The sequence below is a fragment of the Cervus canadensis genome, chromosome 26, assembly GCF_019320065.1.
Source record: "Cervus canadensis isolate Bull #8, Minnesota chromosome 26, ASM1932006v1, whole genome shotgun sequence".
In the NCBI taxonomy this organism is placed as follows: Eukaryota; Metazoa; Chordata; class Mammalia; order Artiodactyla; family Cervidae; genus Cervus; species Cervus canadensis.
This window is the reverse complement of record NC_057411.1, coordinates 52,780,784-52,794,196: the sequence shown is the minus strand read 5'-3', so window position 1 is coordinate 52,794,196 and position 13,413 is coordinate 52,780,784.

Sequence of the window (13,413 nt, the reverse complement as noted above, 5' to 3'; positions counted from 1 at the left end):
TTCAACATCAGTCCCTCCAATGAACACCCAGGACTGATCTCCTTTAGGATGGACTGGTTGGATCTCCTTGCAGTCCAAGGGACTCTCAAGAGTCTTCTCCAACACCACAGTTCAAAAGCATCAATTCTTCTGTGCTCAGCTTTCTTTATAGTGCAACTCTCACATCCATACATGACCACTGGAAAAACTATAGCCTTGACTAGATGGACCTTTGTTGGCAAAGTAATGCCTCTGCTTTTTAATATGCTGTCTAGTTTGGTCATAACTTTCCTTCCCAGGAGTAAGCATCTTTTAATTTCATGGCTGCAGTCACCATCTGCAGTGATTTTGGAGCCCCCAAAAATAAAGTCTGTTTCCACTGTTTCCCCATCTATTTGCCATGGAGTGATGGGACCAGATTCCATGATCTTAGTTTTCTGAATGTTGAACTTTAAGCCAACTTTTTCACTCTCTTCTTTCACTTTCATCAAGAGGGTCTTTAGTTCTTCTTCACTTCACTTCATAGTCAACAAAAGAGTCTGAAATGCAGTAGTTGGTGCAACATCAAAAATGGCAGAATGATCTCAATTCATTTCCAAGGCAAACCATTCAACATTACAGTAATCCAAGTCTACACCAAACCACTAATGCCAAAGAAGCTGAATTTGACCACTTCTATGAAGCACTACAACACCTTCTAGAATTAACACCAAAAAAAGATGTCTTTTTCATCATAGGGAATTGAAATGCAAATAGTAGGAAGTCAAGAGATACCTGGAGTAACAGGCAAGTTTATCCTTGGAGTACAGAACAAAGCAGGGCAAAGGTTAACAGAGTTTTGTCAAGAGAACGCACTGGTCATAGCAAACACCTTCCAACAACACAAGAGACAACCCTCACACAGACATCACCAGATGGTCAATACTGAAATCAGACTGATTATATTTTTTTGCAGCTGAACACGGAGAAGCTCTATACAGTCAGCAGAAACAGGACCTAGAGCTGACTGTGGCTCAGATCACGAACTCCTTATTGCAAAACTCAGACTTAAATTGAAGAAAGTAGGGAGAACCACTAGGCCATTCAGGTATGACCTAAATCAAATCCCTTATGATTATATGGTGGAGGTGATGAATAGACTCAAGGGATTAGATCTAAAGAAGAGAAGTGAAAATAAGGGGGAAAGGGAAAGATACACCCAACTGAATGCAGAGTTCCAGAAAATAGCAAGGAGACATAAGAAGACCTTCTTAAATGAAGAATGCAAAGAAATAGAGGAAAATAATAGAATGGGAAAGACTAGAGAGTTATTCAAGAAAATTGGAGATATCAAGGGAACATTCCAAGCAAGGGTGGGCACAGTAAAGGACAGAAATGGTAAGGACCTAACAGAAGCAGAAAAGATTAAGAAGAGATGGCAAGAGTACACAGAAGAACTATACAAGAAAAGTCTTAATGACCTGGATAACCACGATGTTGTGGTCACTCATCTAGCGCCAGACGTCCTGTGAATGAAGACAAGTGCGCCTTAGCAAGCATTACTATAAGCAGAGCTAGAGGAGGCGATGAAACTCCAGCTGAGTTATTTCAAATTCGAAAAGATGACGCTGTTAAAGTGCTGCATGCAAAAAAGTGCTGCATGCAGTATGTCAACAAATTTGGAAAACTCAGTAGTGGCCACAGGGCTGGAAAAGGTTGGTTTTCATTCCAATCCCAAAGAAGGGCAATGCCAAAGGATGTTCAAACTACTGCCCAAGTGTGCTTATTTCACATGCTAGCAAGGTTATGCCCCAAATCTCTCAAGCCAGGCTTCAGCAGTACTTGAACTAAGAACTTCCAGATATACAAGCTGGATTTAGGAAAGTCAGAGGAACCAGAGATCAAATTGCCAATGTTTGTTGGATCATAGAGAAAGCAAGGGACTTCCAGAAAAAACATCTATTTCTGCTTCATTGATTGTGCTAAAGCCTTTGACTGTGTCTATCACAACAAACTGTAGAAAATTCTGAAAGAGATGGGAGTACCAGACCACCTTGCCTGCCTTCTGAGAAACCTGTATTTAGGTCAAGAAGCAACAGTTAGAACCAGACATGGAACAACTGACTGGTTCAAAATCAGGAAGGGAGTATGACAAGGCTGAATATTGTCACCCTGCTTATTTAAATTACATGCAGAGTACATCATGTGAAATACCCCAGGCTGGATGAATCACAAACTGGAATCCAGATTTCCAGGAGAAATGTCAACAACCTCAGATATGCAGATGACACCACCCTTATGGCAGAAAGTGAGGAGGAACTAAAGAGCCTCTTGATGAGGGTGAAAGAGGAGAGTGAAAAAGCTGGCTTATAACTCAACATTGAAAGAACTAAGATCATGGCTTCTGGTCCCATTGCTTCATGGCAAATAGATGAAGGAAAAGTGGAGACAGTGATAGATTTTATTTCCTTTGTCTCCAAAAATGACTGTGGATGGTGATTGTAGCCACAAAATTAAAGGACGCTTGCTTCTTGGAAGGAAAGCTATGACCAACCTAGAGAGCATATTAAAAAGCAGCGACAACACTTTGCTGACAAAGGTCCGTATAGTCAAAGCTATTTTTTTCCAGTAGTCATGTATAGATGTAAGAGCTGGACCATAAAGAAGGTTGAGTGCCAAAGAATTGATGCTTTTGAACTGTAGTGCTGAGAAGACTCTTAAGGTCTCTCGGACTGTAAGGAGATCCAACCAGTCCATCCTAAAGGAAATCAACCCTGAATACTCATTGGAAGGACTGATGCTGAAGTCAAAGCTCCAATACTTTGGCCACCTGATGCAAAGAACTGACTCATTGGAAAAGACCCTGATGCTGGGAAAGATTGAAGACAGGAGAAGGGGACAACAGAGGAAGAGATGGTTGGATATGAGTCAACTCAATGGACATGAGTTTGAGTGAACTCCAGGAGATGATGGAGGACAGGGAAGCCTGGCGTGCTGCAGTCCATGGGATCACAAAGAGTTGGACAGGACTTAGCAACTAAACACCAAAAACAAGTGTCTTTTGTGACTGCCCTGTTCATTGAGAGTAATGTTTTCGAGGTTCATCTATGTTTCTGCATGTTAGTTCTTCCTTTCTTTTTATTGTCAAATAGTATTTCATTCATTATATGGATTTACCACATTATCAATTCATCAGGTGATGAAATTGGACTGTTTCCACCTTGAGACTTTTATCAATAATAGACACTTATATGCCAGTTTGGGGCGGACATTTGTTTTCATTTCTCTTGGGTCTGTTCCTAAATGTGGAACTGCTGGGTCATATGCAGTTAACTTCACGTTTAATTTTTTTTGAGGAAGTGCAAGACTGTTTTCAAAGTGGCTGCACCATTTTACTTTCCCATCAACAGTGCCTGAGGATTCCAATTTCTTTACATCCTTGGCAACACTTGTTTTGCCTGTCTTTCTCTTTTTGGCCTCACCACACAGCATGTGGGATCTTAGTTCCCTGACTAGGGATAGAACCCCTCCCCTTCCTACATTGGAAGCATGGAGTCTTAACCACCAGACCACCAGGTTGGTCCCTTGCCTGTTCCTCTGACTCAGCCATTGCAGCAGGTGAGAGGTGGTCTGTGGTTTCGGTTTGCGTTTCCCTTTGGGCTAATGATGTTGAGCATCTTCGCATGTGCTTATTGGCCAATTGTGTCTCTTCTTTAGAGAAATATCTGTTCAGATAATTTGTTCATTTTTTAATTGAGTGTCTGTCTTTTTATTGTTGAGTTATAAGTGTTTATGCATTGTTTGTATTCTTACATATTCTTTTTTTGAGGAAGATTTTTTGTTATTTATTTATTTATTTTTGGTTGTGCCGGGTCTTTGTTGCTATGTGCAGGCTTTCTATAGCTGCAGGGAGCAGGGCCTACTCTTCATTGCAGTATGTGGGCTTCTCATTGGGGTGGCTTTTCTTGTTGCAGAGCACAGGAAGGAAACACGTGAGCTTATGGGCTTTAATAGTTGCGGCAGGTTGACTCAATGGTTATTGCGTACGGGATTAGTTCCCTATGGCATGTGGGATCTTCCCAGACCAGTATCTACCTGTGTCCCCTGCACTGGCAGGCAGAGTCTTATCCACTGTACCACCAGGGAAGTCCTCTTACATATTGTTTATGTGTTCTAGGTACAAATCTCTGATCAGATTATGATTTGCAAAATTTTGAGTTTCTCTTCACTTTCCTGATGGTGTCCTTTGAAATACACATGTCTTTCATTTTGATGATATTCAACTTATCCATTCTTCCTTGTGTTGTTTGTGCCTGTATCCTGTCTAAGAAACCATTGCCTCATCCAGGATTTATACCCATGCTTTCTTCTAAGAGTCTAAAAGTTTGAACTCTCGCATTTAGGCCTTTGGTGCCTTTGAGTTGATTTTTTTTATATACATATGCAGTAGCAGTCCAATTTCATTCTTTTGCATGTGAATATTCAGTTTTCCCAGAGCCATTTCTTAAAAAGACTATGCTTTCTCCATTAACTTGTCTTGGCATCCTTTTTGAAAACCAGTTGATCATAAATGTGAGGGCTCATTTTTGTACTCTCAGTTCTAGTCCATTGATCTGGATTTCTGTCCTTACGCCAGTACTAACTGTCTTGATTACTGTAGCTTCGTAGTAAATTTTGAAATCAGGAAATGGGAGTACTACAACTTTGTTCTTCTTTTTCAAGATTGTTTTGGCTATTCTGGGTCTTGTCAATTTCCACATGCATTTTAGGATCACATTATCAATATCCGTGAGGAAGTCATCTGGGTTTTGATATAGGTTGTAGATTAGCTGTGAGAACATTCACATCTTAACAACTTTGTCTCTGATCCCTGAACACAGATGTCTCCCCATTCGTTCAGGTCTTCTTCAATTTCCTTCAAAAGTGTTTCCTAGTTTTCAGAATATAAGTATCATACTCTTTCATTACATTGATTAGTAATTTGTTTTTAATTAACACACTATACTTTTTAGAGCAGACTTAGGTTTGCAGAAAAACTGGTCACAAAATACAGAGTTCCCACATGTCCCCTGTCTTCCAGCCCCCACACATTACGTCCCCTATTATTAACATCGGTATGTTTGTTATAATTGCTGAACCAATATCGATACACTGGTGTGTACTGGTATGTATCGATACTACATAAAGTTCGTAGTTGACACAGCTTACATTCTGTGGGTCTGACAAATGCGTGATGACGTGTGTCCACCATCACAGTCTCACACAGAGCTGCCTCACTGCCCTGAAAGCCATCTGTGCTCCACCTGCTTGCCCCTCCCCACCCAGACCCCTGGCAACCTCTCATCCTTTCTTTATCTCCACAGTTTTGCCTTTTCCAGAATGTAATAAAGTTTTAATCATATAGTATGTAGCCTTTACCACTGGCATCTTTTACTTAGAGATACACATTTAAGGTTTCTCCATGTCTTTTCAGGGTGGCTCAGAGAGTGAAGAATCTGCATTTCTTTTTATGGCTTGATAACTCATTTCTTTTTAATGCTGAGTAATATTTCATTGTCTGGATGGACCACAGTTTATCCATTTACTGAGGACATTTTGCTTGCTTCCAGTTTGGGCAACTATCATTAAAGCTGCTATAAATATTTCTGTGCAATTTTCAGCTCCTTTGGGTAAATACCAAGGAGCATGACTATTGAATCTAATGGTAAGAAAATCTTTATTTTATAAGAAATTGTCACAATATGTTCCAACATGACTGCAACATTTTGCATTCCCACCAGCAGTGATGAGAGTTCCTGGTAGTCCGTGTACTCACCAGCATTTGGTGTCGTCGGTGTTCTGGGTTTTGGCCGGTCTATTAGGTATGCAGTGGTACCAGAATGTTGTTTTGGTTTGCATTTCCCTGATGACGTATGATGTGGTCTATCTTTTCACATGCTTGTTTGCCATTGGTAAGTCATTTGGTGAAGTGTTTGTTCAGGTCTTTTGCCCATTTCAAACTTTGGCTCCCAAAGGTGTAGCCCCACTGACGCCCCACCACTGGGGATCTGGCTCCCTCTCAGGAGATCACAGGGGCTCCTCTTCCCCCTTGCTGGAGATGCCCTGGGACAGAGACTGGACAGATTGTGCTGCACACTTGAGGGTGCCCACGGGGGTGGTCAGCAGTGGGCACATGGGCGTGGGGTGAGGCACAGAACACCTGTTGCAGTTGGATTAAGGTTGGGTTTTTTAGGTGGCACTGCCTTTGATCAGGAGGCACAGATGTCTGGCCACCTCTCTTTTAGGTTGGCATTCCCACTGCTATTGTTGTTCAATCACTAAGTCATATCAGACTCTTTGTGACCCCATGGACTGCAGCACACCAGGCTTCCCTGTCCTTCATTATCTCCTGGAGTTTGCTCAAACTCATGTCCATTGAGTCAATGATGCCATTCAACTATCTCATCCTCTGTCGTCCCCTTCTCCTCCTGTCCTCAATCTTTTCCAGCATCAGGGTTTTTTTCCAATGAGTCAGTTCTTCGCATAATGTGGCCAAAGTATTGGTGCTTCAGCTTCAGCATCAGTCCTTCCAGCTTCCATCAGTCCTCTGCATATTAAAAAGCAGAGACATTACTTTGTCAACAAAGGTCCATCTAGTCAAGGCTATGGTTTTTCTAGTAGTCATGTACGGATGCGAGAGTTGCACTATAAAGAAAGCTGAGCACCGAAGAATTGATGCTTATGAACTGTGGTTCTAAAAGACTCTTGAGAGCCCCTTGGACTGCAAGGAGATCAAACCAGTCAATCCTAAAGGAAATCAGTCCTGAATACTCATTGGAAGGACTGATGCTGAAGCTGAAGCTCCCATAGTTTGGCCACCTGATTTGAAGAGTTGACTCATTGTAAAAGACCCTGATGCTGGGAAAGATTGAGGGCAGGAGGAGAAGGGGATGACAGAGAATGAGATGGTTGGATGGCATCACCGACTCAACGGACATGAGTTTAGGTGAACTCCGGGAGTTGGTGATGGACAGGGAGGCCCGGCGTGCTGCAGTCCATGGGGTCACAAAGAGTCGGACATGACTGAGCGACTGAACTGAACTGAACAGCATTGGGTGGTGGCTTCTTTACCACTAGTGCCACCTGGGAAGCCCAAAACCTTTGACTGTCTTCAGTTCAGTTCAGTCACTCAGTCATGTCCGACTCTGTGACCACACAGACTGTAGCACGCCAGGATTTCCTGCCCATCACCAACTCCCAGAGCTTGCTCAACCTCATGTCCATCGAATGTGATGCTATCTAATCATCTCATCCTCTGCCTTCCCCTTCTCCTCCCTCCTTCAATCTTTCCCAGCATCAGAGTCATGTCCAATGAGTCAGTTCTTCACATCAGGTGGCCAAAGTATTGGAGCTTCAGCTTTAGCATCAGTCCTTGCAATGAATATTCAGGACTGATCTCCTTTAGAATGGGCTTGTTGGCTCTCCTTGCAGTCCAAGGGGCTCTCAAGAGTCTTCTCCAACACCGCAGTGCAAAAGTATCAATTCTTTGGTGCTCAGCTTTCTTTATGGTCTAACTCTCACAACCATACATGACTACTGGAAAAACCATAGCCTTGACTAGACGGACCTTTGTTGGCAAAGTAATGTCTCTGCTTGTTAATATGCTGTCTAGATTGGTCATAACTTTGTGACCCTATGGACTGTAGCCCGCCAGGCTTCTCTCTCCATGGGGTTTCCCAGGCAAAAATACTGGAGTGGGTTTCCCTATCCTTCGCCAGGGAATCTTCTCGACTCAGAGATAGAATCTCTGTCTCCTGTATTGCAGGTTAGACGTTAAAACACACCGGTTCGATCCCTGGGTCAGGAAGATCCCCTGGAGAAGGGAATGGCAATCCACTCTAGTATTCTTGCCTGGAAAATCCCACGGACAGAGGAGCCTGGCGGGCTGCAGTCCACAGGGCTGCACACGACTGAAGCAGCTTAGCACGGCACGACATGGTCAACGAAGCAGAAGTAGATATTTTTCTGGAATTCCCTTGCTTTTTCTGTGATATAACAGATTTTGGCAATTTGATTGCTGGTTCCTCTGCCTTTTATAAATCCAGCTTTTACATCTAGAAGTTCTCAGTTCATGTACTGTTGAAGCCAGTCTTAAAGGCTCTTGAGCATTACTTTGCTAGCATGTGAAATGAATGCAGTTGTATGATAGTTTGTGGAGGCATTCCCATTAGGGCTGGGAAGTGATAGTATTTTAACTCTGTACTTCTTCACTTATCAGCTGGGATATTCACAAAGAAAACTGATCCCTCATCAGGTGTTTGGTTACCTTGAGATGCAGTTTGTATGCAAGGCCAGGAAGATAACTGATTTTCTCCCATCATCCATCAGGTTTGAAAATTATGAGTTGGTTCCTCAGGGCCCTACACTACCACCGCTCTGGGTTTTTAAGTAGCATCATGTATTCGTGGTTTGGGTATCGTAACCCGTTGCTGCTGTTATTCTTTTCGATGCTCAGTGGCCCACATGTGGCTCCTGGCTCCTGTCCACAGGGGTCTGGGCCACGCCTTTGCTTTCTGGCCCTCTTCATTTCCTGATCCATGCCCGAGTGCCCAGCCACCTCCCTGCCTTTGAACATGTGGTTAGGGTATAAAATCCACTGTAGTGTCTGTTTTCTGGTTCTGGCATTGGCAGTAGCTGTACATCGGCCCCGGTGACTGGCATTCTCCTCTGCTTGCTGGCAAGTCTGCTGGACCCGACCCAAGACACTGTTCTTGTGGAGTGCTTCCTGCCTGTGCTTTGTCCTAGGCAAGGTCAGACTCTGGACACCCTGTTGTTCCCTCCACGCATCTCCACCGTAGGCTGGCGGGGGCTGCCCTCCTGCTGAGGGTTGGGTCATCTGGCCTGGGGCCTGGCTCACAAGGGCTCCTGGGCTGGTGGGACATGCTCCCCTGTCATGACCTCCCAGAACATCTGTCTCGGTACCTCTCAGAGCTTCTGTGCATCCCCAGACAGCTTCCTCCATGTACATCCCTATCAGGGCTCAGCCCAGGACTCAGGCTCTCCACCCAGCTCTGGAGCACCCCTCTGCAAGGCCCTCCTCTCCTGTGCCCTCCCCACAGCCTCGGCACCCTGGCCTCCGAACCGTGGCTTGACCCATTTGTCCATTTCTCGGGTCACGGCCTGCACTGCCTGGTGTGGCCCAGTTTTTAGTTGTCTTTGGTGGGAGGGTGAACTCAGTCCATCCACACACATGCTGACCTCAGGAATCAAGGCAGGAGGTTGTCTCTACCTGCTTGTCATAGAGCCTTGGGGTCAGTGTTGGCCACCTGACTGTTGCTGGGCTGCTGCACCTCCCTGTGTTTTATGAGGAGTCCAGGGAGATTGAAGTCCCGTTGCTGCCACCATCTTCACAGATTTCTAGCCCAGACAAATACGTGGAACATGCAGTAACCCCCACAGTCTGGGTACCCTTTCCTCCTGCTTGGCCACCTTAATGCTGTGCCCTGGACACCATCCTGGAGGCAACCCCGTGATAGCATGCACAGGTGTCTGCACCCTTATTACAGATGCAAGAACCCCTGTGTAGAGGGTCAGTGGTTTATTAAATACTTGGATACATACCTATGGACTGTTCCAGCTTTTCTGTTATAAATTATATTGCAGTTAGCAGCCCTGTTAGATCCTTTGTACTTTGTATCTTTGGGACTTCCCAGGTGGCTCAGTGGGTAAAGAATCCCACTGCAATGCAGGAGACACAGATTCAATCTCTGAATCGGGAAGGTTCCCTAAAGAAGGACAGGGAAACCCACTCCAGTATTTTTGCCTGGGAAACCCCAAGGACAGAGAAGCCTGGCGGGTATAAGTCCATAGCGTTACAAAGAGTCGGACACCACCCAAGTGACTAAGCGTGTACACACACCGTGTATCTTTAGGGTGTTTTCCTACCTGGGGACTCTCAGCCAAAGGATGATGCCCACATCATTGTGCTGAATATTGTCAATCCCCTCTTTGTTGCCACCAACAATATCTGAGAGGAGAGTCTTGCCAACAAGATAAGTTGTCAAGTGCTGTGTTTCTGTTGCCAGATTGGTCAAGAGAGGCCTCAGGAGATATCTGAGCACAGGTCTGAGGGCAGGAGGAGCCCTGTGGTTGGCCAGAGTGCCACTCAGGCCTGGGAGCAGCTCAGCCATGGCCTTGAGGTGTGAGGGCCCAGCATGTCCCGGAGGGCCAAGGAGGCCAGGCCAGAGTCAAGGCAGGACCCAGGCCCGAGGCAGGACCTCTGGGAACTGGAGCAGTGATTGCGGCTGAGGGGATGCCTGGTGCACTCTGACCTAGACGCTGAGGGTCAGCTCGTTGGCTGCTCTGTCCAGGAAAGACTAGGGGTGGTGGGGTATGGCAGCCACCTAGACAGGACAGGTAGGCCCAGACCAGGAGCTGCGGAGGCTGAGAGCCACGGCTGCATCAGGCACATGTGCAGACACAGCTGAGAGGACCTCCTTATGAGCCAGATGTGGGGAAACAGCACCGGAGGAGTCAGGTATGAGCCCAGATGCTTGTGTGCCAGTAGCAGAAAGGATGGAGCCCTGCTGGCCAAGATGGGGAAACTCGCCACCTGCAGTCACCGAGGGACATGGTGGCACACAAGCCCAGGAGGGTCACTCGCATCGGGACAGAGCTCAAGAGCACGGGGCAGAGTGAAAGCACTGACCGGTGTGGCCGCAGAGAGAGGAGACGAGGATGGCCAGGGTCCGAGAAGGTGCCAGTTAGAGGGCAGAACATGGGACAGCCAGCCGAGGGGCTGAGCTTCCAGGAGCAGAGAGCAGCATGGCGGGTCAGAGGTGATGGCAGACGCAGCTCACAGAACCTGGGGTGACCTGGGCCAGAGTGTTTTTCTGGTGGAGGGCAGAAGCCTGCAGGGTTAAGAGACCAAACAGGAAGGGAAATTGGGTGGGCCAGCGTAGACAGCTCTCCTGAGGAGTCATGTTACAAAGATAAGCAGAGAAGCACACGTCAAGAGAGCCCATGTCATTCTGTCCTGTTGTTCAGACAGATGGCCTCACTGGAATGGTCCATCAGGGAAGAAGAGGACATTCAAAAGGAGGGGAGCGGGCAGGGGGGTGCCCGGGTGGGTGTGGAGAATGGGTGTCTCTGGGGGTGGCTGGGAGGCAGAGGAGAGAGGACCGCTCACCTCTGGGGAAAGAGGAGACATGGGCGAGGTGGAATGGGGGTCTCTTCTCTCTGCTTGTGTCCTGACTTCTGGTTCCTTCTTTCTATTCTGCTCTGTTGAGGTATAACCACACAGTGTGACCCACACACATCAGTGAGCTGTGACCTATGTGCACACTCAGGAGCTTATCACCACCATCAACACAACACACAGGTCCATCACTCTAGGTGTCCTCAGGCCCCGTGACCTCTGCTCTTGTGCTTTGGCTCTGAGTGAGGCCCCTGTTTGGGGCAGAGGAGGGACATTCTGCAGCTATATGTGTTATGAGAGTTACCATTTCATGTTGAGACTAGATTTGGGTCCCAAAGAAAGAAGCAGAAGGCCAGTCCTGAGGTGATACACCAACTGGCAAAGTCGATGGCCTTGGAACAGGGTGGAGTGGGGGAGCTGCAGCAGATTCTGAGGGGTCCGCTGACACATGTAGGGGTGGCAGGAAGAAGCCCACCTGCGATGGGGCTGTGGGAAGGTCAGGAGTGGCCCTTCTGCCTTCAGAGCCTGAGCTTCTCAGATATTGCAGCAGAGATGTGGCTGGGCAGCTAGGCACTGGAGCCCAGGGGTCAGGTCAAGGTCTGGGCTGTTGCCATCAAGGAGGCTACCCTGGAGAACAGGTGGGCAGTCCAGAGGCCTGGTCTGCACCCTCAGCAAGACACCCCAGGCCTGGAACAAATTTGGAACTGTTGCTGTGCCTCACACGCCTGTTACTGGCCCTCCCTGACTTGCAGACAGGTGACCACAGTGTCAGAGGGCTGTCAGATGACTTGTTGGAGTCACCTCCCCTAAGTCCAGGGCTGACCCCAGTCTGCTGTCCCCTGGGCCTCCTCTTCCAACCTGGGTCAACTGAACTCCCATTTCTTGGAAAACAGAAGCATCTAGAATAGACCATGCATTGGGGCAGGGTGTGGACCACCCCCATGTGAAGCGCTGCCAAATGCCCCCACATCTAGTCCCCAGTCCTAGGTGGGGACTGGGGTTCATAGAGCATGTCACTCTGCCCTCGTATCCAGTCACCACCACTGAGGTACCACACTGTCTTCTCATGCACTGAGTCCTGATCCCCTCGTACCCAGCCACCACCACTGAGGTACCACATTGTCTTCTCCACACAGCATGGTCACATTTCCCTTGTATCCAGTCACTAACACTAAGGTAGTAAACTGTCTCCTCCTCACACTTCGTGGTCACTCTCCCCTTCTATCCAGTCACCACCACGGAGGAAGTAAACTGTCTTCTCCTCATGCAGAATGGTCACTCTCCTCTTCTACCCAGCCACCACCACTGAGGTAGTAAACTCCCTTCTCCTCACACTTCGTGGTCACTGTCCCCTTGTACCAGTCACCACTGAGGTGGTACGCTGTCTTCTGCACACACAGGGTGGTCTCTCCACCCTTGTACCCAATCACCGCCACCAAGGTAGTAAATGGTTTTCTCCTCCTGCAGCGTGGTCACTGTCCCCTTGTACCCAGTCACCACCACTGAGGCAGTAAACTGTCTTTTCCTTCTGGCACCCGAACTCCATTCGTGGCTTCAGTCTATAGCCTTGAAAATTTGTCTTTCTTTGCCCTCTTCCGTTAAGCAATGCTTTACCCAACAATGTGCCCACACTGCACTGGCCATGGCCGCAGAGCTGCCTCACCACCCTCATCCCGTCACCAACCAAATCACAACACTCACTTGTGGGGGCCTCCTCCTCAGTCTGCCAGACCCCCTACAAGGGTTCTTTCTCACTGGCTCCTCCTGGACTCCCTAGTATCTCCACTGGGAGGGCTGCAGGGGGCTTGGCCCCTCAGCCTCACTCACTCCCTTAACCATCTCATCATCTCCAGACGCTGCAAGCTCCGGCTGCACTCCCGTAGCCCCCAGCCTCAGGGCAGTCCCAGTTGGGGGTCAGGTGACATCACTTTCCCGAGATGGTCAGCAGCTGTCCATCCCTGCCTCCTCTCATGCCAGCTACCCCAGCAGCCCTACAGCTCCCCACCTGGTGCAGCGCCCTGGCTCTCCCTTGCTCTGCCTCTCGCCCCAGCCCCGCCCCCACAGACATAGGGCAGCGGGAGGCCAACCCCAGGTAGAGAGCCGTCTGCTCAGACACTCCAGGAATCTCTCCATCTGACCTGATCTCCAACCTCTGTGTCCTCTAGCTTTCGCCTGGTCTCTGGAAAGCATTCTTCACACTTCCTCCCACCCCGGGGCCTGAGGTTGGCTGGACTCTCCACGTGCTAGCCGCCCCCAACCGGTTACTTGCAGGGCTCACT